At 38.1% G+C, this 23951-nt stretch overlaps 2 long non-coding RNA genes across 6 annotated transcripts in view; both read left to right on the top strand.

Moving 5' to 3' along the window:
- The window catches only part of LOC117283842, an 81287-nt gene extending 73780 nt beyond the window's left edge, over positions 1-7507 (top strand). For both annotated transcript variants that reach the window (XR_004514874.1, XR_004514873.1), the window contains 2 exons: positions 3914-3989; positions 4807-7507. This is a non-coding gene — a long non-coding RNA (uncharacterized LOC117283842). The remainder of the gene's footprint in view (positions 1-3913; positions 3990-4806) is intronic.
- Positions 7508-9735: 2228 nt separating this feature from the next.
- Positions 9736-23951, top strand: part of LOC104874435 — a 23768-nt gene continuing 9552 nt past the window's right edge. Inside the window, exons 1-8 of one of the 4 annotated variants that reach the window (XR_004514872.1) lie at positions 9736-10308; positions 11582-11759; positions 12429-12560; positions 14677-14771; positions 14963-15060; positions 16175-16351; positions 18006-18202; positions 19193-19811. This is a non-coding gene — a long non-coding RNA (uncharacterized LOC104874435). The remainder of the gene's footprint in view (positions 10309-11581; positions 11760-12428; positions 12561-14676; positions 14772-14962; positions 15061-16174; positions 16352-18005; positions 18203-19192; positions 19812-23951) is intronic. The other 3 variants (XR_004514870.1, XR_783727.3, XR_004514871.1) reach the window with 3 other exon arrangements.

Here is a 23951-nt window from a genome sequence, read left to right on the forward strand (position 1 = left end):
GAAATTGAGGCAGGTCATTCTATGGCTACATTCCTAACAATGAAGAGCAGCACGTGGCTCAAAGAAGGCAGTTGTATATTGTTGGGAAAAGAATGAATTCAGTGTCCTTGTATACAAGATGACCCTGAATAATCTAAATGTTAGTTAGGAGTTTAGATGGTGACTGATGATATTAAAAAGGAAAGAAAAACCCAACTATTTTTAACAAGAGGATGATGTTTGGCAAATGAGCAGGATCATCTTTCACTTATGGAGTTCAGAGAATAAAAGCATTTAGCTAACATTAACATGGGGGTATTTTTATTTTAATACTGAAGATGGGAACGTTACATTCAGGGTTTTTAATTTGTCTAGCACATTCCATGAGAATTTCTAGTTTAGTTTTGAACCAGGTCATATACACAGCTTGCTTAAAATTGGAAGGTAAGAAAGAGTCAGGGATTTCTAGAACTAGAAATACTATTTTTATCTTGGGAAAAAATAACATTTCTTCCAAGAAAACTTTAAGGAACTGTGGGAAGAGAAAGCTGGCCAGGTAGGAGGTGAGGACTGTCACTCGCAGGTTCTGCCCACAGTAGCAGTGCTCTGGCATTTCAGCAACACACCGTTTTGGTGAGGATTCTGTGTTATTTTAGCAGAAAAATTTTTGCCAAGATCATGAAGGGAGTACAAGCTCCAGGAAATCTTGTAAAAGAAGCAAAATGTTGTCATGTGCTTGGATTTCAGACCAACTGAGGCAAAACTACAGTACACCTACACTCAAGCCTACCAAGGATGAGAATTCTGAGACTTGCATTAAAAGGTCTTGCTCGCTGGTGACAGAATTTCTGGTATTATTTTCAAATCACCTCCTCTGGATCAGGTTACCAATCTTCCGGTTTATAGACATGTATCAAGACTTTGTTTCTGTGTTGTTGAGAGTTCCACAAGATTATGTGCACATTATAGTGTATTCCAAAAAGGCAAAACTTAAGAATGATTCTAGAAAAACAAAATCCCTTCATTTTATTCTACCTTATTTTGTGTTCAGTGAACACATAACATATGTAATTGATTTTCTCTGATGGAGAAGGGGAACAAAAGTAACACTTGGTATATTGCAGTGATGTGCCACGCACAATTTTAAGAACTTCAGATATGTTTTCTAGCTGTGCTATGTAACGTTTGTATTTTACATATAATCTCTTTGTATCTTACATATAATCTCCTTTAAGGGCGACTGTAATTTGGAATCAGACATGCCCAATATTTTTAAGATGAAGTAAACAAAAAGGAAAGTATGCTCTGACCCTCTGAGACATAGCATTTTTTCTGAAGACCACAGAGCAAGAGGAGAGAGTGGAAAGGAAAAATAGTTTTACACTCATTTCAGAAGAAAACTAGGATGCACCAGTCTTATTTAAGTGTGAGTTCTGGGCGATAAATATTTGGTAAAACAGTCTTCCCATCAAACAAGACAGTGTAATTGATAGCTTCACTTCTTTTGGCTTTGTTTTATAATGCGCAGTGCAAACTGAATATTTCTGCCTTCATAAGGTCTCTGCAGAGCAGAACCTCATGCATTTCCGAGCCCTGGCTCCTTGTCCGTAGTGTTTGTGTCCCACCTTCCCCAGCTGCCTTCATTCCCGCATTCCCAGAGGACCTTTGACGTTGTCCTGTCACCAGTCCTGCAATCAAGGAAGGTTTGGTGGTGACAGCCTGGGGAAGCTTTGGCTGTTTTCAGCCAGGTTAGCAGAAGCAGCACAAACATCACCGCCCCAAATGGAACAGGCGATGCCAGGAACAGGGTGGGGGGACAACTGGCCACCAGGGAACATATAAGTCCTATTTCCAGGAATGAGGAGAGAAAAGGTTCTTTTTAGGAGATCTTTGAAAAATGAATCGTTTCCTCTCCTGCAGTGGAAATGCTGTTTCTGACTTTTCCCCCTCCCGTTTGGTTGACCTATATGTAATCTTCCTGTTATCTTGAGTATTGTGCTACATTTGAAAACTAACTGAATCCGGAAAGTTTTCTTCTCTAGTTTTTTCCCCTAGTGAAGTCATAAATCCATGAAGCATTTCATTATTCCCTAGGGGTGGAGTGAATTTATTATCCTGACCCTGTTGGTCAGATAAGCAAAAACCTAACTCAGAATTAACAGCTGTCTCTTTCTTTGAGTGATGGGAAGAGAATTTTAAATAATAGTTGGTGTTTTTAAAGAGGGAAAAAAATGGTTTTCCCTTTGACTTAAGTTGTGGGGTATTATAACAAGAAATTTTTCTTTTTTACTCTCTGAAAATATGTTCTTCATTTGTGTTCTGCATTGGAAATGAAGCTATTTCATTAAGGAAATGTATTTCACTAGTAAATAATACTATCATTTGAAATATTATCACCCAAAGTTTCTGTTGTTTTGTTCGGTTTTAGTTGTTTGGCTTCAGCTTTGTCTAATTTGAGGGGAAGGGAACTAGTAAATACTTCCTCATATTATTTATGGATTTATTCAACAGCACTACTGATCACTTTATGTCAGGTTCTTAGACCTTAAGGAAACAGAGATAGAAAAGTAAAATTTGCCTGTAAGAAGTGGGTAAATGGCCAAACAACCACGCTTTCCACACTGTGGCAGCGTAGAGGGAGTTAAAATGCATATGTGGCAATCTAGAAAGTCAGGAAAGTCTTCCCACATGAAGTAAAATTGACCAGAGTCTTGAGAAACTCCTGGGTAGGGAAGAAGGTTGCAAGCTGAGGGAAAGGAGGACTTGTCCAGGTCTCAGATAGACAAAGGTGTAATGAACCAGGGGCAAGACTAGTACTGAGAGAGACTAGAGGAGCTGTATGTACATCTGCAGGGGTAGAATCATATATAAGAAGTAGGCATGGAAAGAGGGACTCAGAGAAAACTAAAGAGTTGTGTAGAGAGAGGCAGAAAGAAACTGAGAGTGATACCATATTCTTAATAATTTTTAATATTCCAGAGAATCCAGAGTAAATTACACCTAATGGTGGTATCTTTTAGTTACTAGTTATCTGAACAGAGAGGATTATTTGATGTGAACACACAAAAGGAATCCATTATTGAACACTCATTATTTTACTTAATATAAAAATATACCTCTGGAAACCCTTAAATTTAGGATATGAGTAAAGTATTTGCTACAATAAAATATGATTCCCCCTGGTCAGATTGGGAAAGATTTAGGAGACTGATGCTACTTATGTTTTCTGGAAAGCCATTTTTCAACGTATATAAAAATTTATCTGTGTCCCCATCTTGACCTTGAAAATTTATTTTTATTAAAAGAAATGACATATGCATTCTTTGTCCAAGAAGAAGAGTTTGCTTAAATAATATTTAACTATGCAATACAGTACTGTGTTCTATGAAAAGTAAAATGATGAGCCTGGAATACATATCAAAATGGAAGGACTTTTTATGTTACAATACTGCTAATTATAAAAAGCAGATTATAAACAGAATATATACATTTGCTTTATTTTTACTTTATGATACACACAGAAAAGGGCTGAAACACCTGCATAAAAATGTTAATACTGTTAATATTTGTAGTTCTTTTTTAATATAATAAACATTATTTTCATATCTGATAAAATGTCCAATTATAGGACTGGGGATTTAGCTCAGTTATTCCACCACCTGCCTTGCAAGCACAAGGTCCTGAGTTCGACCCTCAGTTAAAAAAAAGTCCAATTATAGCATTATTAAATTAAAAGTCTAATACAAATAGGAAAAAATAATTTGCTCATATCATTAGCATTAAACACAGGGTCTGAGCCTGCCTTTCCCACTGGTTGACCATCCCTATCTACCTTGCTGGTTTGGGACCACCCTACAAATGGCCAATTTGAAAAGCCTATGATAGAAACCATGAACATTCTTTTATTGTTTTTGTTGTGTTTATTTTATTACAGGCAGAAACCTGTGCGGATTAATAGAAGATTTCTGAGAAAACAAAACAAAGGGTCCCATAGAACGAGTCTCTAACGAGTTGAGTAAGATGAACCCCCATCTTGATAAATATGGTCTTCCTGAATCCATGAGACTACTCTGGGACTCACGCTTCCTTTTTTTATTGAAAAAAGCCAAATAATGACTTTTAATAAGGAAACTATTTTGTAGATTTTGTTTCTCAATTTTCTTGGTTCGTTTTAGTTGTATATAGTGATGACGTTCACCACAGGGAATTTGTACCTGTACATAATTTTTTTTTTTTTTTTTTTTTTTTTTTTTTTTTTTTTTTTTTTTTTTTTTTTTTTTTTTTTTTTTTTTTTTTTTTTTTTTTTTTTTTTTTTTTTTTTTTTTTTTTTTTTTTTTTTTTTTTTTTTTTTTTTTTTTTTTTTTTTTTTTTTTTTTTTTTTTTTTTTTTTTTTTTTTTTTTTTTTTTTTTTTTTTTTTTTTTTTTTTTTTTTTTTTTTTTTTTTTTTTTTTTTTTTTTTTTGTGCCGGGTATTGAACTCGGGTGCTTGCACTTGCGAGGCAGGCCACCGAACCGCTGAGCTAAATCTCCGGCCCTACATAATATATCTTGATTCTTTTTTCCCAGGGCCCTCCCCTCCCTTCAGCCTCTCTTCTCATTATTTATATAAGCTCTTATTTCCATTTTTATCCTTTTATTCCTTTTTTTCCTTCCCCTTTCTTCTTTTCTCCCATCCCCCCTCCCTCGTTGCCCCTTCCCATTTGAACATTTTCTTCGTATTTCCCAATATCTCTTTTAGATTTTGGTCTTTATTTACCCTTTTGGTTTCTTACACCAGATAATTAATGAGTATTTAAACGTGTGTCTGAGACTTGTGCTTTCTTAGCAGAACTTTCTTCTCAAAACAAAATTGTGTCTCTCGCTTCTTGGACGGCCGTCCCCATCTATAAAACCTGCCAACTGTAAGTTCCTTTGCCTTGCAAAAATATAGGGGACTCTTCTTAATGCTTGCACAGAAATACTTTCTTGAATTTTTAGCTTCTTGTAAAGTATTTAACATTTAACATGTTTCTACAGGTTATTAATTCTGTGAAATTGAGTAAAGCAGCAAGTTCAGGCATGCAAGGATCAAGAGAGATTTTCTCAAAATGCATCTGACTGCTGCCAGCAGGGCTTAGCCTTAGTCAAATCTATCTCTGTCCTCACTTAAGTTATTAAGTGACACACTTTGAAGTTTCAACAATTTAGTTAAAGGGCCTAGCAGTCCAATTAAAAACAAACAAACAAACAAACAAACCAACCAACCAAAATTATCCCAAATAGTCCCACTTGGCCAAGAGTTGCTTTTTTATATTTATTAGTCTTACTGTTGAGCTCACTAGTATGGCAACTGGTGTTAACAGTGTGCTTATTTTAAAATCTATATAGTTTCAGAACTAGTAGTGGGTGCAACTGTGGCAAAATGTCATGCTCTTATTTATTAATAACTTGCTTGTTTGGGGGGTTTGTTTTGCTGTACGACAGGTTTCCTTAATGCAAATTATTCTTATAGGATTGGTGAATAGCAAAATGATATCAACAGAAACAGATTTACCATAAAGCTAATGAAGCATTACATTCATATGATGATAATGTGTTTCTGTAAAATTTACTAAAGTGTGGTACAAATAAAAGCACTTAATTGGGAGCAAGAGATACATTCTTAATAGATTAATCCTTAAAAAGAGAAACTGCAAAGGAATTTTTTAAAATAAAAAATGCCTAGACTCTTGGGTTTCTTTTTAATAACCCACTAAATGAAAGGATGGAACCATATGATATTGTAGAAAAACTTGAATTTTCTGCTAGTCATGAACACAGACGACATAGCTCTTAATATTCCAGTAGAGTGAGGATACTGACAACTAACTTTTTAATGGATGTTGAAAATCCCAAAATATTTAAGACCAGTGACAACATGCACAAACTTACAGAGCCCCATGGTCTTTTCGTCTTACAGCTGAAAGAAACTTGATAAATATTTCCCCCCAATTGTTAAAAATTCTAAACATTACAGTAACAAATAGTGGAATTTCAAAAGAAACTTCTCTAAACTATCAATGACAAAAAAGATTTTTGTCAATTTTGTTTGAGGTGGGGTTGAATTTTACTTTCTCCATAGGAAAGATTATCATTTAGCTGTTGTAATAAGAGATGATCAAGGAGAGTAAAAGTGAAAATGGAGTCAGCAAAGTCGGTCAGGTCAATTAATTAATGAAAACAAATAATTGTCTGTATCTCATAAAGATTTTGGCAATTATCAGCATTTTAAAATTGGTGAGTTGTGATTTGGCTCTTATTCTAAATGAATAGTTACTTCTCAACCTAGTAATTTCACATACTTTTTCTTAAAGAAATACTTCAAAAGTATAGAGGATTGAAGACCAACACAAGCTGCATCTATCCCTGATATCAGAATAAAATTCTAGGTGGCTCCTATGGGAAGTTCTCTGGCATGCTAATATTTTGAGGTTAGCAGCAAGCTTTTCTCAAAGTAAAAGGGAAAGCCTTTGGAGTATGTACAGAAAGTTTAAAAAGTCTCAAAATAGAGATACTTCTTCCTTTACTGCAGATGTGACTCATTCTGTGTCACTCAGATCCTTAGAGGTTGCCTAGGTTGGGCTGAAGAGGCACCAATTAAATCCATGAAAACAGTTCTGCTTGTGTAATTATTGTCCATCCCCCACCCCAAGTGATGAAGATGATTGCCCTTAAACTGCATTTTGGATTTGGATGAAATTGATCTCTGTTACAGGAGAATGGTACCAGCGGCTGGCATCTTGAAAGGGGAAACAGAAGCCCAGATTATAAGTATGCATAGAATAAGTGAGATTTTTAAATGTGTCTGAGGGGAGTTAATTGAACTACAGTTCTATTCATATCACTATTATTTGAGATAGGGTACTTGCCACAATGCTCCATAGGTTTTGAATTCATCTGTCTCATGTGTGTTTTCCCTAGAAACCCCATTATTTTTGTACAGTTTTTTGGTACAATTACGTTGAATGTGAGCCTTTTCCAGAACCTAATTATGACAGTAAGGCAGATATGCCTGCATTTATACCATGGCTATTTGTAAAAGATTTTTGTACAACATCTAAGACAAACATGACAAGAAGAAAAAGTATGAGCTGTACAAAATGAGAATGATCTGAGACAGGCAGAGTATAGACATGTTAGGAATAAAATCTACAAAATAACAAAAATTTGTCCCCAAAAGAAAGAAGTTCTGATAAATAAAATAGCACTTTTCATCTCTTCTTCCTGGCATCTAGGATAGGAAAATCTAGTCCTAATAGAGTTTTCATGTGGGGATGAAATGAATCACACAAATGTAAAAGTTGAGACCACATGGATAAAACATCCCAATATTGTGCGGAGCTCATAGTAGGTGCTTAGAAAATGTGGGAGAAATCTGAGTCTTTCAGTCAGAAGAGCTTGTTTTCATCCTAGCTCAGCCTCTTACTGGTTTTCTGACCTTGGTCATGTTATTTACCTCTTGGAACTTTGCTTCATCTGTGACAAGGGAATAATAATACTTCAGAAGCACAAGGTAAGTACCTAAGTGTTATATGATAATACTGTTGTTGCTATTATTATTTCACAAAGGGTATAGAATCATAATTCAGAAGGACAGGTTATTATATACCACTTTAGAAAATCAAAGGCCATAACATTTGATTATTACCTAGGAAAGCATTTCTGTGGACACTTTGCTTTCTGACTTGGGATTCAGCATTTGAAAATGCTAGATGAAAAATGTCTCTCCTTGGGTAGATGCTATGACAGGTCTATTTTGCGAATGCTTTCAAAACTCATCTACAAAATGCTTTTTGAGAGTAATGAAAATAGACATGACTTGCCAGATCCTGGCCCTGCAGCTCACCATATGATGTCTGAGGTTGGGATGCAGCCAGAACAAATTCTACCACCTGGATTGTCAGCCAGGTGATGCCCTGCTTCAGAGTGGGTTAGCAAAATCCCCACAGGAATGCACCCTGTGGGATTGCTGGAGAAGTGTGTGACCTGCTTGCTGCATGTCCTTCTTCCTACGATTGAGGTCCCTGTGGGGCCAAGGGACTCTGCAGGTTTGAGCCACCTAATCAAATCTGTTCAGCTCTTCGTGCAGATAGAAATATGCCTTTCTAAGTCTTAAGTTACCTTCTGGTGGGGGATAGCAGGTGCCAGACAGCACAGAGCTAGTCTGGGAGGTGCTGTTCTCTCAGCACTTTGAGCTTCAGGTTTCACCCTGTCCAGGACCCTGGGGGTGGCAGCCAGCGGCTTGTCTGCTCCACACACAGTGGAGCCAGAGAGGGGAGAATATGTCACTGGGATCCAGGAGCCATTTAAGGACGGTGACTGCTTTTGCTATCTCTACAGAAATGGGGCTGCAGAGCCCACCAGACTTTGTTTTATATCAGTTTTCAACCTTAGACAACTATATTAAGTGCTCTTTGGGTTAGACTGAAATGCTTCACGATTCTCATTATGGAATTTAATTATCATAGTGTTTTATACAGAGGAAAGATGAGTCCAGCTGGGAGTCCACAGCTCTCTGAATGCTGACAATGCTGGTTTGATTTCAGCAACCACTGAAAGGTGCATTTTGTATTCTTTGCAGATGTACTTTGCAAGACAGGAAACTGGAAGGGGCAGAGAGGGAAAAAAAAAACCCACTGATCTGTTTTCTTTTTTGAAGTTGTAAATTACATAAAAAAGAAGGAAATCGAAACATGAATAGACAAAGACTTTGTTTATTTATTGCCAGGAGAGGCCCATTAGGATGCTGCACTGTGTTTCCATGGCATTGTGGAGACATAAACAGAAAACACCGGCTAATGCATTCAGTTAGGCAGAGATTTTAAAGTCTAATGTGCAATCTAAATAAATATCACATGTGTTCTTGCTATTTATTTATCTATTATATATCCAGCAGTGAAGGGGGAGACGGCCTGACAGGAGGTTGTGATCCATTTGTCAATGTGCCTATATGTTCAAGCCTGCAGTGTGTGATGAGTTCTGTGGCTTCTCTGTTCTCTTTTTGCCTCATAGTCACTTGTGAACCTACCGTTGCCTCTACGAGACTAAGGATGGTAAACTGAGACACTTTAATTTACCTTGCAAAAGTTTGTGTGTGTGTGTGTGTTTGTGTGTATCGAGAGTGGTGAGGATGCAACAAATCTGAAAACCCATGCTCTTTTCACAAAGAGCAATTTTTTTCAGCTTTAATTGAGTTTATTGGTACATTTTAGGGATACAGTACAGTTACATTCATTGTTGGGATCTTGTACCTTTACATGACAGGTCTTGGTTCTCATTTTTTTCCCTTGTCCCTGCCCTCCCTTCACCCCCTCCTCCCCTCTCCATCTACAAACACTTTATTTCCATCTTTTCATTATCTCACATTGTTTTCTTTTCCCTTATTACCCTTCCCCTACCCATCCCACCTTCCCTACACCTTTAGCTCCTTTCTTCCCATTTCTCAGTGTCAGTAATCTTATTAGGATCTTCTGTACTGCAGATTATTCACACCAGGGAAACTAGTCGGTATTTACACATGTGCCTTATATCCTCAATATGTAACCATTTTCCTATGAATGAATCTATTTTCATGTTCTTTATGGCTGAGTAATATTCCATTTTATAGAAAAGCCATGTCTTCTTTATCCAGTTTCCAACTGATGGGCAAATGGGCTGTTTCCAAGTTTTAGCTATTACACAAACTGTGCCGCTGTAAACATGGGTGCACATACTTCTCTGTGATATGATTCTTTTAGTTCCTTTGGAAAGATACCTAGCAGAGGGATGGCTGGGTCAAATGGAACCTCCAGTCCAAGCTCTCAAAGAGCAATTTTTAATAAACGCAAGTTTATGAGCTATGACAAATTTCCAAGAAAATCTGAGAATATGCAATTGTATTTGAAATCTGCTAATTTAAACATTAGCACACTAACCAGTGCAAAAGGACAGGTAGAGACTGCAAGGACTACCAGTTTATGATTCCCTGTTTGTGATAGGAACTTTGCTGGGGTTTTTGTTGTTGTTGTTGATAAAGACAAAGTGTCTTTAGCCCTGTGACAGTGCAAACTGCATGCTACATATAATGCAACCGAGTCAAGGCCAAATCAGAGCCTAGAATCCAGGTCTTTTGATTCCTTGTTTAATAAATTTTCTCATTGCTGTGGTTCTGCTAACCTGTTAAGTCTTTAGAATCTTCAGCTTCTATGTGTTCTGAGAAAAAGCAAGGGATGATATGGTACCAAGTTCCAAAGAGAGCTAAAAAATGAGTGAACACACACGAGCAGAACAGAGGGAATAATTCCATTCTATTGGAGACCATGCTTACAAAAAGGTGAATACCACTCAAAGACTTCATGATCAAGAAAGTTGATTATAAAACCAGAAATAGGGCTTTCCGGGCTCAGGGATGCTTATAATTGTTCATGCCTGCAAGAAATTAACTGGTATTGTTGAGATTTACCACTGTCCTTAATTTCAGAAATCCCCACTTTTATAAAGGTCTATTCCTAAGCACATATGGTCTTACACCTAAGTTTTGTGAAAAAGTATGAAAGTAGGCTTTTTCTTTAGGACAGTGTGATTAGACTCAGGCTAACTGTGAACTATAGTATCAATCTTCAGAGATAGAAGTACAAATCCTTATTGCTTGCCATCCAAGAAATTTAAAAAATTGCAGATATTTTTTACACCCCTAAAAGGGATTGTTTGAAAAATAAACAAATAAAAATAAAGGCTCTAAAATATCAAAAGCTGTCCACTGTCTTGCATTTTCATTTTCTTTCACTTTGCTTGCCTGCCATTTTGCAACCATGGCGGATTTTTTTGTATTGGACCAACTGTCTCAGGCTTCACTGCCGTTTGCTTTTCATAAGGATGGAGTTTACACTGTGGTTCGGAACCACATACTTCTCTTGTTCTTTCTTGTGTGTTTGTTTTTATTACCAGATGCCCACTGAACAGGAAACAACCCATTCTAGCTACAAAGTGAATGTGTTTCTCTTTCACCTCCTGGTGTCACAAAAAAAGTCTGGTTTTCTGTGAAGAGGATCCTCTTGCTACTGGTATCTCAGTGTGCTCGAATTACCTGCCAAGTGCTTGCTGTGTAAATTATAGCTGCCTGGTGGGAGCTTTAATTCACATGCTTGATGTTTTAAAAAAAATATTTTCAAGGTTGTGCTCCATAAATCCAAGTTTTTGACTGGGTTATGTCTGCTCTCATTTTTTTCTTCCTCTTGTGTTTGGAATTAAATCTTTAGAGAGAGAAGGAAGAAGACAAAAGCTCCATGAGAAGTAACTGTTTTTGATGAATTTCAATAATGAGTTAGCATAGATTACAGAATAATATAGCATACTACTTATTTATTCATATAAAGCAGCTCGTTTAAACCTTGAAAGAAACGTTGGGCCTCAAGCTTGCTTTTTTCTGTTTTGCACATTTGGATGCATATATGTGTGGAGCTCTGCCACACACCCATGTAGTGTAGTCCATCATGTGACTTATTATTAAGACACTGAGAAGTGGTGATGATTTCTTTTGTATCTGCTTTCAAGTTTGGCATTAACTTACTTTGCCTTTTCTCACCCAGTCTTTCCTCTTGTTTCAGCAAATAAACATGGGTTTGAATGTCCATCTAAACGAATCAACAGCCTGGGAACAGAGGAGGTGAGATAAAGGATTGGTGTTGGAAGGCAGACACCATGAGAATGTCTTAACAGATCAGATATGAGCAGCACTTGTTATAAGATTTGGAGAGCAAAGTTTTGTTAATAAGCATTTCCTTGGTAAGGAGGAAAAAAATCGCTGTACGATTGAATAGTTTGACTAAACAGGATTATGATGCATCCTAACATTCATTCTTTTGCAGTTCTAAAGATTAAACATAAGGTGTTCATACGGAGCTGCATTTCCAGCCCTTTTCATTTAATTTAACTTAATTTTATATTGACACAGGATCTGGCTAAGTTGTGCTGGTAGGACTTAAATTTTAGGACCTCTTCCCTCACCTTTCAAAATCCTGGGGCCACCCCACCAGCTGTAAACATTCTATTTTAAGTTGAAATACTCTTGGAATAGACTCTAGTAGCTGAAGGCTGCCCCTCCCTTGCTGGTGAATGGGATATGTAAGCTAGACTCGCAAGCTTGGGTGGGTGAAGAATCGCTCTGTGTAGTAATGGGAGAAATGGACTGAGACTCTTAAGACTAAGGAAAAGCAAGGAAATGTCTAGAGAGTCTTGGTAGGGAAAGGGCAATCCGTGAAGCTGGGTAGGCTCAGAAGAAGAGGAAACATCTTGGATGGTAAGGAGAAACCTGGACTGGGACAGCTGATGTATCTGAATGGAATTTTAGAGTTTTGAGGAGCAGTGGTGTGATGAAAAGCCTTTCATTTGCTATGTGTTGGGCAGTTCTCTCCATTGCTGAATGTTTTGGGTGTCTATGACTTACTTTTGCAGTCTGTCAGAAGACTGATACTAAGGTTGAAGGCAGAAACCGTCTGACTGGGTGAAGGTTGTATCTAGATGAAGAGCACAGCAGCAGTACCAGTAAGCCAACAAGAACAATGCTGAGGACCTACTGTGTGCCAGGTGCTTCACATGCTTGACTTTATCCAATGTTCACAGCTCTGCCGAGTTCATGCTGCAGAGTGAAGTGACTGTTTGGTCCCTGTTTCACCTTGCTCTCTGGATTGGTCTGAATCTTTAACAGGCTACCAGGAGGGAGCATCCTTTTCCCCAATCTCTGTGTTGTTTATTTTGGCATTTCCCTCTAAGCAATGACAGTGGCAATGACTTGACACCAGAACATACATTTGTTACCTACCGCTCACCAAACTCAGTCTGTGAAAGTAGGGTTACATGATATCCAAAGCTCCTCCTAGATGCCTGGGCTGTAGCTGACCCTTTTTTGGAGAACTCATTTTCTTCTACTTTATGACATTCACAAACTCCTCCCTAGATTCTTTTTCAGGAGCTAAGGGAACTACAGTGTCACCCCTAATTACAGCTTATTTTATTTTTATGTGGTGCCTCATTATAATGCAATTACCATAAATCAGAGGTATCTTGCCAGGGCACCTGGGTAATGGAAATATGTTCAGTACAGACTAAACCATCAAGGTGAATTTGACAGTCTCAGTCTTTCTTTGCTCTTGACTACCTTCCCCTAAGAAGTAAAATAACACAGAGTACTCACTGCTTCCTTTTTTTTGCCTCTCATCTTCCCCTCCTCCTACTTTCCCTTTACTCCAAGGCAGACTGCCCTGCAGAATGTCTTCTGAATCATCTCCTCTCCTCCCAAATCATAGATTCACCATAAAGTATTGATCAGAGGAGAATCCGTGATATAAAGTAATATCATTCCCTGCTTCATAGATGAGATTTAGGAAGGTAAATTAAGCTGTTTAGTGTTCAAGGTCACACAGCTAGGAAGATCTGGAATTCCAACCTGAGTTTGACTTTCAAGATCATCCTTGGCTTTCCTTTCCCATTCTTGCTCTCTGTACTGGTTTGGAAGGAGTTATGAAAGGCAGCCCACAAATTCTGTCTTGTCCTCCCATGGGAACAGGCTGGACAGTTCAGGGGTATTTGGTGGCTAAGCAATAAGTATCCTAAAGCTACTCTGCTACATCTATTGTATTTCCTTGAGCTAGTTTTTTTTTTCATTTTGAACTTGTTTTTAATTAAAAATATAAAATCTCCATCTAAGTTTACATTAGGATTAGTTCCAGTAAAAGTTGCAACTGATATTAAATTTTTGTAATAATACTCACATTATTATTTTATGTGAGAATTCAGGGACAATGTATTTTCCATGCATTTTTCCTAAAGTTCAAATGCAAAGTTTCCCCGTCAAAATTATTGTAAGAGAGATAAAATTTTGCTTAATGGCAGGAACATATAAAATATGTTTTACACAAAGAACAGCTTTTATTTCACTAAGGCTAACTCTAAGATATTAAGCATTAAAAACAATAGCAAACATTGACAAATGTATTCCTACACTCAGTTGTTGAGAATATACTGCCTCCTTACTCTACCTTCACATACAGTATAAACAATATCAAAATATATCTTTGTTTCCATCTCAGGAACCACAAGACTGCCTTTGACATTGTAGTATCTGCTTTATTTCCTACATGGTAAATTGAACTTACTTTCTTTATGATACACTCCATGAGAGTATTTTCAACTTTATATCACAAAAATTTTCAAACACATACAAATGGAACAAGAATTTTATAAATAAACCCCACTTGCCCATCTTGCTTTAACAATAGTCCAATCATAGCCCATTCTGTTTTCTGGGATGTCCCCCATTTGGGGTGAGCGTAAGTGTATCGTATATAAATCTGAGTCTCCTTTCAAGTATCCATGAATCAACTCCACTTTCTCCAAGTAGTTGCTATAAATAGTAGACAACTGGAATTACTTTTCCCATTAATTAAGATCTGCAGGAAGATTCAATGAGTGTGCTCTGGGCTCTGTTATGATGGATGTCTTCTCCATCAGGTGGCACAAAGGTTCCCTTGGTCAAGTGTGTGTGTGATGGACTCAGAAGCGGGTAATGAGTGATGTCCTGTCATGTCCTTGGTCTTCCTCTTTCATCCTCTCTGTAGCCAGCAGATCTCTCTGTCACAAACAAGGCAATACGTACTAATCCCTTTCTTGAAATTCATGACATTTATGTGCACTGTATATATAGGCTGGACTATAGAGGACCCGAATGACCAAAGAGCCACTCACGTCGACCTCACGGCTCCAGATCAAGGCATAGGAGAGACGTGTTTTACCCTCAAGGTCAGCAACCTGTACGATGGCCCTTCAAATAGTACTGAGCCCATAAAAGGGGTTGGTGCATGGGGCCACTATTTTAGCTAGATCTGCTAGTGGAGTTATTGTTTTTGATGTCTAGTTACTATTAGAAAGTTCACGAGAGGGTGCATCTCAGACATTCAAAATAGACTAATTGATATCTCCTTTGATTCTAGGAATCATTGTTCAGTGTTTTGGGCAGTATGTGTTAGTAGAAAGAAAAAGCCTCAGTCTTCATGGAGTTTATGTCATAATGTGAGAGATTAAACAAAATGTAAGTAAATAGATTAATAGTAATCATATACTAGACAATAATAGTCATGTAAGTAAATAGATAATAGTAGTCATGTAATAGATGATAGTAGTCATATAATAGATAATAGTAGTCATATAAATAAGTAAATAGATAATAGTCATATAAGTGAATAAATAGTAGTCATGTAGGTAAATAGATAATAGTAGTCATGTAATAGATAATAGTAGTCATATAATAGATAATTGTAGTCATATAAATAAGTAGATAATAGTAGTCATGTAAGTAAATAGATAAGAGTAATCATGAAAAGTGCTGGAAGGATAGAGCCTGGTTGGGAATGTAGAGCCCACAACTTTATGCTAGAACCGTGATGGCAAAACCTATAGCACCCACGCTGCAGCAGACTGTCTATACTGTTGAAAGCTCTAAAAAGTTTGCCTTCACCGGGCTAAAGGATATATCTGTCAGCATTAGCCAGGCCAGTGTTTCCAAGTGTGGTCTGGGAGGATCACAGCACCTAGGAGTCTTTTAGAAATTGAAGTTTCCAAAGATCTAGAAATTTTATCTAAAAATACAAAATCTATGGAATCGATATTGTTGGGAGAAGAGATTCCCCAGTGATAATGAGGCAGCTAAATTTTCAAACACACTGGGCTAGGTTATGCAGTGATCCCGAAAAGCCACAACTAAAATCAAAGCTTCATACTACATGCTTACTTACCCAGGTCAGCAGCGGAAGCTTCTTAGAGTTTCAGTGGCTCACTAGTACTTCCTTCCAAAGCATTTTAGGGGTCTGGCATTTTGAAAAAGATACAGTATAAACCCTGATACAGCTACTGCCATTGGAAACATTGCTGGTTGTCATGAGAGGTGGCGTTGCAATGAGATGCTGCAGTAGAAGGTATTTGCAAGCAGTTGGCAAGTACCAGCCCTTTGGGTTTACTGATCCCAACCAAGAGGCCTAGGAAGAGCAAGTCCGCAGTGTGACTAGGAAGAGGAACACAACAGGTGAGCGGGAAGACTGGCCTGAAGCAACATCATAAAATTTGAGACCTGACAGATGAACAAAATCCGTTCCTGTAAAGAACATGCCAGAATAAAAAAATAAGCAACTGCTCTTTGCTTATTCCAGAGGTCAGACATACGTGGAAGTAAAAGGTGAGGCTGAAACCAAAAATACCATCTCATACCTTTGAGGGCTCGGTTCTCCCGTTCCAGCCAACTAGCCACAGTTTCCTTTGGAATAGATATGATTTAGGGATGTGGTACTACGGAATAGAAAACCCACGAGACTTGCTTCTGATTCTTGGTACGTCACTTATTTAGCTGTGTGTCTACCTACAGGTAATTTATTCATGTTCCTTGACGCTGAGCCTTTTTCATTTGTAAAGTCCTTTCAGGTTATTGGACAGATAAAATCTAAGGAATCTGTCTAGTAGTACTTGTGGCATTTGTGTCTAGTAGGACACACGTAAGATACTATACAATGTTGCTGATCTAGAATGAAAGAGATTCATTGAATCTTGGGAATTGAAGAGACTTAAGAGGTCTGCGTTTGTGTCCCATCAGACACAATTCCCCAGAGATAATCATGCTTGATATTCTTGTGACAAATGAAGCTTCCCTTTCTGAGAAAGCTTTTTAAGTTTAGCGTTCCCCAAACTGTGCATTTTGAGAAACCGATCCATCTGTATGATTAATTTGTGCTTGAGGAAAAAATGTGCTGTAAGGTCAAAGAAGTTTGAAAATTTTTGGGGTTCCATGAAGTTTCACAAGCTTATTGTGCAACTATTTAGATCTCATTGTCTTTTATTAAGTATTGTGATTTTCCAAAATAGTGCTATGTATGCAGTGTTTCCCATGTAGAACTTACTTTCAAAGAATTTTTTTGAAAAACATGCTGTTTAAATACTGATAAAAATTTTAGATATCTTTACATTGAAGAAAATTCTGATAACAACTTGAAACTGCTTTTCATATCTCTTTGGTACAACAGAATTATGTTACACTGCTTTGGCATAGTAGATCCCTTAGAATTGATGTATGAATCGGGGACATGGTCCGACATAGCATGGAATGCATCTGGGTGGATATTACAGTATACTACCTACCTTTAGTATGTTTTTTCCCATTAGTTTATTGGTACATTTTAGGTATATAATACATTTACATTCATCATTGGGGTCTTGTACCTTTACATAATGGTATCTTGGTTCTTATTTTTTCTCTATTCCTCTGCCCTCTCTTCACCTCCTCTACACTTCCCTATTTACAAAGACTTTGCTTCCACTTTTTTTGGCTTTTCTCATTTTTTTCTTTTCCCTTACCTTTCCCCTACCCCTCCAGATATTTTCTTCCTATTGCACAATATCAATTATACATTTTGATCCTTATTTACACTTTGTTTTTCTTACCAGAGAAACTATATGGTCTCAATGTGTACCTATTTAGCTATAAATGACTCTAGTTTCTCATTCTTTAAGGCTGAGTAGTACTCCATTTTATAAAAAAAATCCACATCTTCTTTATCCAGTCACCAGTTGATGGGCATTTGGGTTGTTTCCAAGTTTTAGCTGTTATGAACTGTGCTGCTATAAACATGGGTGCACCTACATCGCTGTGGTATGATTCTTTTAATTTTTTTGGAAAGATGCCTAGCAGAGGGATAGCTGGGTCAAATGGGACCTCTAATCCTAGTTGTCTGAGGTATCTCCATATCGATTTCCACAGTGGTTGCACCAGTCTGCACTCCCACCAACAGTGGGAAGGGTTTCTATCTGCCTACAATCCGTCAGCATTTGTTATTGGTTGATTTCTTGTTATCCATTCTTTCTGGGGTGAGATGGAATCTCAGTGTTGTTTCCATCTATGTCTCTTGACTGACCAGTGAGGTTGAACATTTTTCATAAGTAACAGCAGCAAATAAACATAGTATTTGTCTTTAACCCTTGTTATGTGTACAGGTAGATTACTGAAATTGTAAAAGATGTGACAAATCTCTCTGGATTTTAAAAACTAAGCAGTAAAGAAAGTAGAAGAACGAAACGAAGACTGTGCCCGGTCTCCCACTGCTGCTTTTGATGACTCTCATCGTCCAGATACCTTTCTGCAGCAAAGTTATGATATCATCTTGTAGTCCAGGCTGACCAAGGCAGAAAAGGTAAGGGATTGGCCAAGGCCACTGAGGGAGTTTATATGTCAGATCCCAGAATAGAAGGCAAAGGTGTCTGGCTCCTGTGGTCTGGGCCTGAGAACACATCACAGCTCTGAAGAGGTCATTTGATGCTGGGAGGGGAAACTGAACTGGCAACAAGATGAAAAGGTTTCAGTGATACCCTTTCGCTTTTATGAAATGTTTTTGATGAGATCTTCCGATGTCTCCAAATCCACATTAGTTGTGTAATGTAATGAGAAGTTGCCTCTGTCATCAAAAGCCTAGGACAGACAATAGGTCTTCTTTGAACGTTTAGGTAGCAATTCTTTTGCAAAAAATGAGGATGAGGCATTGTGGAGGTGACACAAAGAAGTCTGGAATGGGATGCAGAATACCGGAATCCGTAGCCTACTGGTGTGCCAGGAATAAGCTGTAATAATCAGCAAGACACTGCCCTTTCACAAATCAAATTATTCATCATGAAAGCAAGTAGGCTGCACAAAATGTCTATGTTTTATCCCACCTATTCAGTACTCTAATCATATGACATTTTATTTTTAATGAAAGGAATTCCTTTTAGTTCACAAAATTAGAATTGTAAGAAAGCATTTTATTATTTGATTAAAATCAACTTAAATGTGACGCTGTGCCACATTTGGCTGAGGCAAAATTCACTTTGACATTATTGGTATTAACATTCCCCACCTGGAAGACATATTCAAGTTCAGCACCTTAGTCAGCATCACAGTCTCAGCAAAACCTCTGGTTATCAGGTTATCAGGACCATACCAGTTGGCATTGAGATGTTGCTGTGTCTGCTGGCACAATGCCCTCTGGTGTCAGGACTCATTAGTCCAGTGTCATGGTGAAGCACAGGTCCTTCTGCTGAGGCTGGCTTGTATGTCTAGACTCCTTCTTAGCTCATGAGTCATGAAGCCATTTCTTTATTTTTTTCTCCTTGAGTTTACTGGTACTTCTGTCTTGGTTGCCTTCCAGAAAGGGTCTCTGCAGTTGTGGAATCTAAAGTTCTGTCTTTTCAACAATTTAAGAGAATAATAGTCCTCAAAAGACATTCTTCTGTCTCCCTGTACTCTCCAGGAGATAAACAGGCACTGAAAAGTATTTTATATTGTTTAAAAAAAGGAAGAGGTTTAATTTTTTGGTCTTTAAGTAGCTTATGCTGTATATCAACAAATACCCCCAAAGCTAGTAAATGTTAAGTGGCTGGCCACGTGCTTAAAAAAGGAAAAACGGGAGACAAACGTCATTGAACATTTTGATAAATTATACTGACACATTTGTAAGAGAAAATTTTATGACCTGTAAGGAAGACAAAAATTTTTAAGTTGTCCTGAAAAATAACAACTGGGGAGGAATAAAAAAGTGAGGTGGAACCTGGGATCTAGGAAGAATCTGATAGGAATATTGGAGCCTATACACTGAAGAGACACAGAGCACCGTGGGGGAAAGAGGAAGCGGTAACCTGCACTTTCTGCCTGGCTGCTGAGAAATGAAGATGGAATCTGCAGAGACAGTGAACCCAGGGCACTGTGGAGGCCTTTAGGGAAATGCACCGGTAGAACAGAGCGGTGGATGCTGTCTTCTGCAACAGCTGGTGAGTGACTCCTGTCCGAGCGCCTGCCATCCCCTAGAGACAGTGGCGCCCGCCATTCCAGAGGGATCAGCTGAGCCCGGGTCTCAGAAAAGCCTCAGCTGGGCTTCCTTTTAGGGCTCCCAGTGTTGTACTCTTATGGTTCCTGGGTGAGTGACAGCTATGGGAGACTTGCACGGTCAGGAAGCCATGGTCAGGCCAGCAAAAAGACCTCCAGTGGATTTTAAGCTCAATGACTCAGGGTGTATCCTCGGGCACAGGATATATGACTCAGGCAGAGGCTAGGCTCAGCCCGAGTTGTGAATTTGAATGTTCCGCAGTTGGCACTGTGGCCCTCATTCCCCTGCCTGCTTGCTGGTGACTGCATCCAGGGTAACAATAAGAGTAGGGGCATCGTTTGACTTGGAAACTGCCTCAAAACCATAGACCCTGGAAGAAAAAAGCATGTTTGAAATCACGAAGACATTTTTAAAAAATTTATTTGCTTTTTCGTGAGTATAAGTATTGTTTTTAGTTTTAGTTTTTTCCTCCTCTTTTCTTCCTTCTTTCTTCTTCACTAGTTTCCCGGGCATGGGGATCTCTTCTTTTGTTCTTCTGTCTTCCTATCTTTTTTCTTCTTCTCCCTCTTTTCCCCACAATATTTCTCTTATTTAATTTCTTTTCTTCTCCCACTTTTTAATCTTCTATTTCTTGCCAGATTTCCCCTTACCTTTACCTATTCTATAACCATCCTACCACTTCCCATAAGATCCTGTGTACCCCTCTTGCTCTTCCGTCTCCTACCATATTGGAAGTTTGTTTTTCTTTCACACCCCACATTCTCAAACCTTGTATCTTTAGTAGTATAACTGTAAAGCTTTGCTAATTTTTTGAACGTTAACTCTGTAAAATTATTATTGAATTCTTTTCTATCAAGTCAAATACATTAAGGCAACATCGATTTTTTTTCATAAATTCCAATTTCTTCTTTAGGATTGGAGTTACATAATTACTTCTTAAGGTATATTAATGTCTAGTTTGTCTTGGCTGGTACTACTCTAGCTGATTCACTTGCTATTAACAGGGTCACACAATTGTGGGTATTTCTCTTTAAGCGAATGCTCATAATGCCTTTGTGACTTTAACAATACTAGAGTACGTTCCCAGAGAATTTGGTTACTGGGCTAACTACACTGTATCCTCCATTTACAAATTAAGCAAGGTGGTTGGATGTGGGGGCTGTAGGGAAGTAATGCCTTTGTGACTTTAACAATACTAGAGTACGTTCCCAGAGAATTTGGTTACTGGGCTAAGTACACTGTATCCTCCATTTCCAAATTAAGCAAGGTGGTTGGATGTGGGGGCTGTAGGGAAAGATTATAGTTAGTAGTCACATCCAAATTACATCACCAAAAAGCAACCAAAGAAATCTTCATATGGCTAACAAATAAAGATTTACCAACCTGAGCCCAAAACATCTCCCAAAACTCCCATCTTCCCTAAAGTCAGTCCAGTGGTGGTGTGGGGGTAAGGGGCAGAATAGCATAAGCCACAACCTGAATTACTTGAAAGGATGGAAGAGGTGGTTAGAAAACAGCTCCAAGAGATACTCAGCAGGATTAGAGAAGATAGAAGTAATAACCAAAAAGATGCAGGAGCTTTGAGAAGACACTAATAGAAAATATTGAGCTAAACAAGATGATACAAAACATGAGTGTCACTGTACCAAAGACACTGAGTCCATGGAAGCCTTCAGTCATTATATTAAAATCATGACGGGGGATTTAGCTCAGTGGTGCTGCTGCCTGCCTCACAAACACAAGATCCTGAGTTTGATCCCTGGTACCAAAAAAACTTCCCCCCAGAAAAACAAACAAAGAAATTAAGGGCAAGGCAGGTGGCAGCACCACTGAGCTAAATCCCCCATCATTGTGAAATAGGAAGAAAAGGGCTAACGGTGTAGGGAAAGTGGGAAGGGTTGGGGAAAGGTAATAAAGGAACGAAAAAAAATAGGAGAAAATGAAAACATGGAAATAAAATATTTGCAAATGGGGAGGGGAGGAGGGGGTGAAGGGAGGGTAGGGACAAGGGGAAAAAATGAGAACCACAACCTCTCATGTAAAGGTACAAGATCCCAATGATGAATGTAACTGTACTGTATACCTAAACTGTACCAATAACCTCAATGAGGAAAAAAAAAAAAAAGAAATTAAGGGCAGCAGAACCAACCATTTCAAAAATTAAGTTCATTGGTACATTTTAGGTATACAATACAGTTTACATGATGTATTTTGGTTCTTATTTTTTCCACATACCCCTAACCTCCCTTAACCCCCCACCCTTCCCTACTTAAAAAGACTTTGTTTCCATTTTTTCCTTTTCTTGAAATTTTTTCTTTTCCTTTCTTTTCTTTCCCCTACTGTTCCCACTTCCCCCACTCCCTTAGGCCTTTTCTTCCTTTTTCACATTGTCAGTTTATACAATTTGAACCTTATTTACACTTTTAGTTTTTCACACCAGAGAAACTATTTGGCATTTACACATGTGTGTTCTATTTATTTCACTTAAGAGTGTAGCCTCAATATGGACCCATCACTCTGGTTTCTCTTCAAATCGTATAAATCTTTCACCTTTTTCAATATGCATCCATTTAGCTATAAATGACTCTAATTTCTCATTCTTTATGGCTGAGTAGTACTCCATTTTATAGAAAAACCACATCTTCTTTATCCAGTCTCTGGATGACGGGCAGATGGGCTGTTTCCAAGTTTTAGCTATTACAAACTGTGTCACTTTAGACATAGGTGCACATATATCACTGTGGTATGATTCCTTTAATTCTTTTGGAAAGATACACAGCAGAGAGGGATAGATGGGTCAAATGGGACTTCTAATCCTAGTTCTTTGAGGTATTTCCATATTGATTTCCACAGTGGTTGCACCAGTCTGCACTCCCACCAACAATGGAGAAGGGTTCCTTTCTCCCCACAGCCCCGCCAACATTTGTTATTGGTTAATTTCTTGTTAGCAGCCATTCTTTGTGGGGTGAGGTGGAAGCTCAGTGTTGTTTTCATCTGCATTTCTCCAATGACCAGTGATGTGGAACATTTTTTCATATTATTTGGTGCTTTTACTTGTTTGTCTGAGAAGTGTCTGTTCATTTCAGTTGCCCATTTTTGAATGAGGTCTTTGTATCTGGTGGGGGGTCTGATTCTTTTGAGTATGTTATGTATTCTAGATAGTAGACCTTTGTCTGAGGAACAGCTGGTAAATAATTTTTCCCACATTTTAGGTTGTCTGTTAGCTCTGCTGGTGGTTTCTCTTGCAGTGCAGAAGATTTTTAGTAAGATGAGATCCCAGTCAGCCGGGTGTGGAGGCACATGCCTGTAATTCCAGCACTCAGGAGGCTGAAGCAGGAGGATCGCTGTGAGTCCAAGACCAGCCTGGGCTACATAGTGAGTTCCAGGTTAGTCTCAACTACATAGGGAGACCCTGTCTCAAAAAACCAAAGAGATCCCAGTTGTTGATTCTTTGTGTTCCCATGCTACTGAGGATTTAGAACCAACCTTTTTGAGGACAGAATTTCAGAATTAGAAGACAATAATTCCTTTAAAGACCATCTACTCTTAAAAACAAGAGAACATGAAAAAATGGATCCAACAACTGCTAGATGGTGCAAAGATGACCAACCTAAGAATAACTGGAATAAGTAAAAAATTAACACATAACACAAATGGCATAAAAAAATCTGTTCAGAGAAATAATGGCAGAAAAATCCCCAAATATGGGGAGAGAAATATACATATAAGTGAGGCATATAGAACCCCACATGGCCATGACTAAAAGAGAATCTCTGTAGCAGAAGTCCATAACCAGCATAAAATCTTAAAAGCTTTTAGAGAAAGATAACAAGTCACATATCAAGGTTAACCCATTAGAATTACAGCAGATTTCTCTACACAAACCTTAAAGGCCAGGAGAGCTGGGAGTGAAGGGTTTCAAGATAACTTCCAACCCTGACTTATGTATCCCGCAAAACTTTCCTTTAAAATTGATGGCAAAATAATGTATTTTCAAGACCATCAAATCAGCACTACAAATATTCCTAAGAATAAAAAAAGACAATGAAACCAACATTGCCAACAAGCAAAAAAAAAAAAAAAA

The sequence above is a fragment of the Fukomys damarensis genome, unplaced genomic scaffold (genome assembly GCF_012274545.1).
Source record: "Fukomys damarensis isolate Sample0158 unplaced genomic scaffold, DMR_v1.0_HiC HiC_scaffold_31, whole genome shotgun sequence".
Taxonomy (NCBI): Eukaryota; Metazoa; Chordata; class Mammalia; order Rodentia; family Bathyergidae; genus Fukomys; species Fukomys damarensis.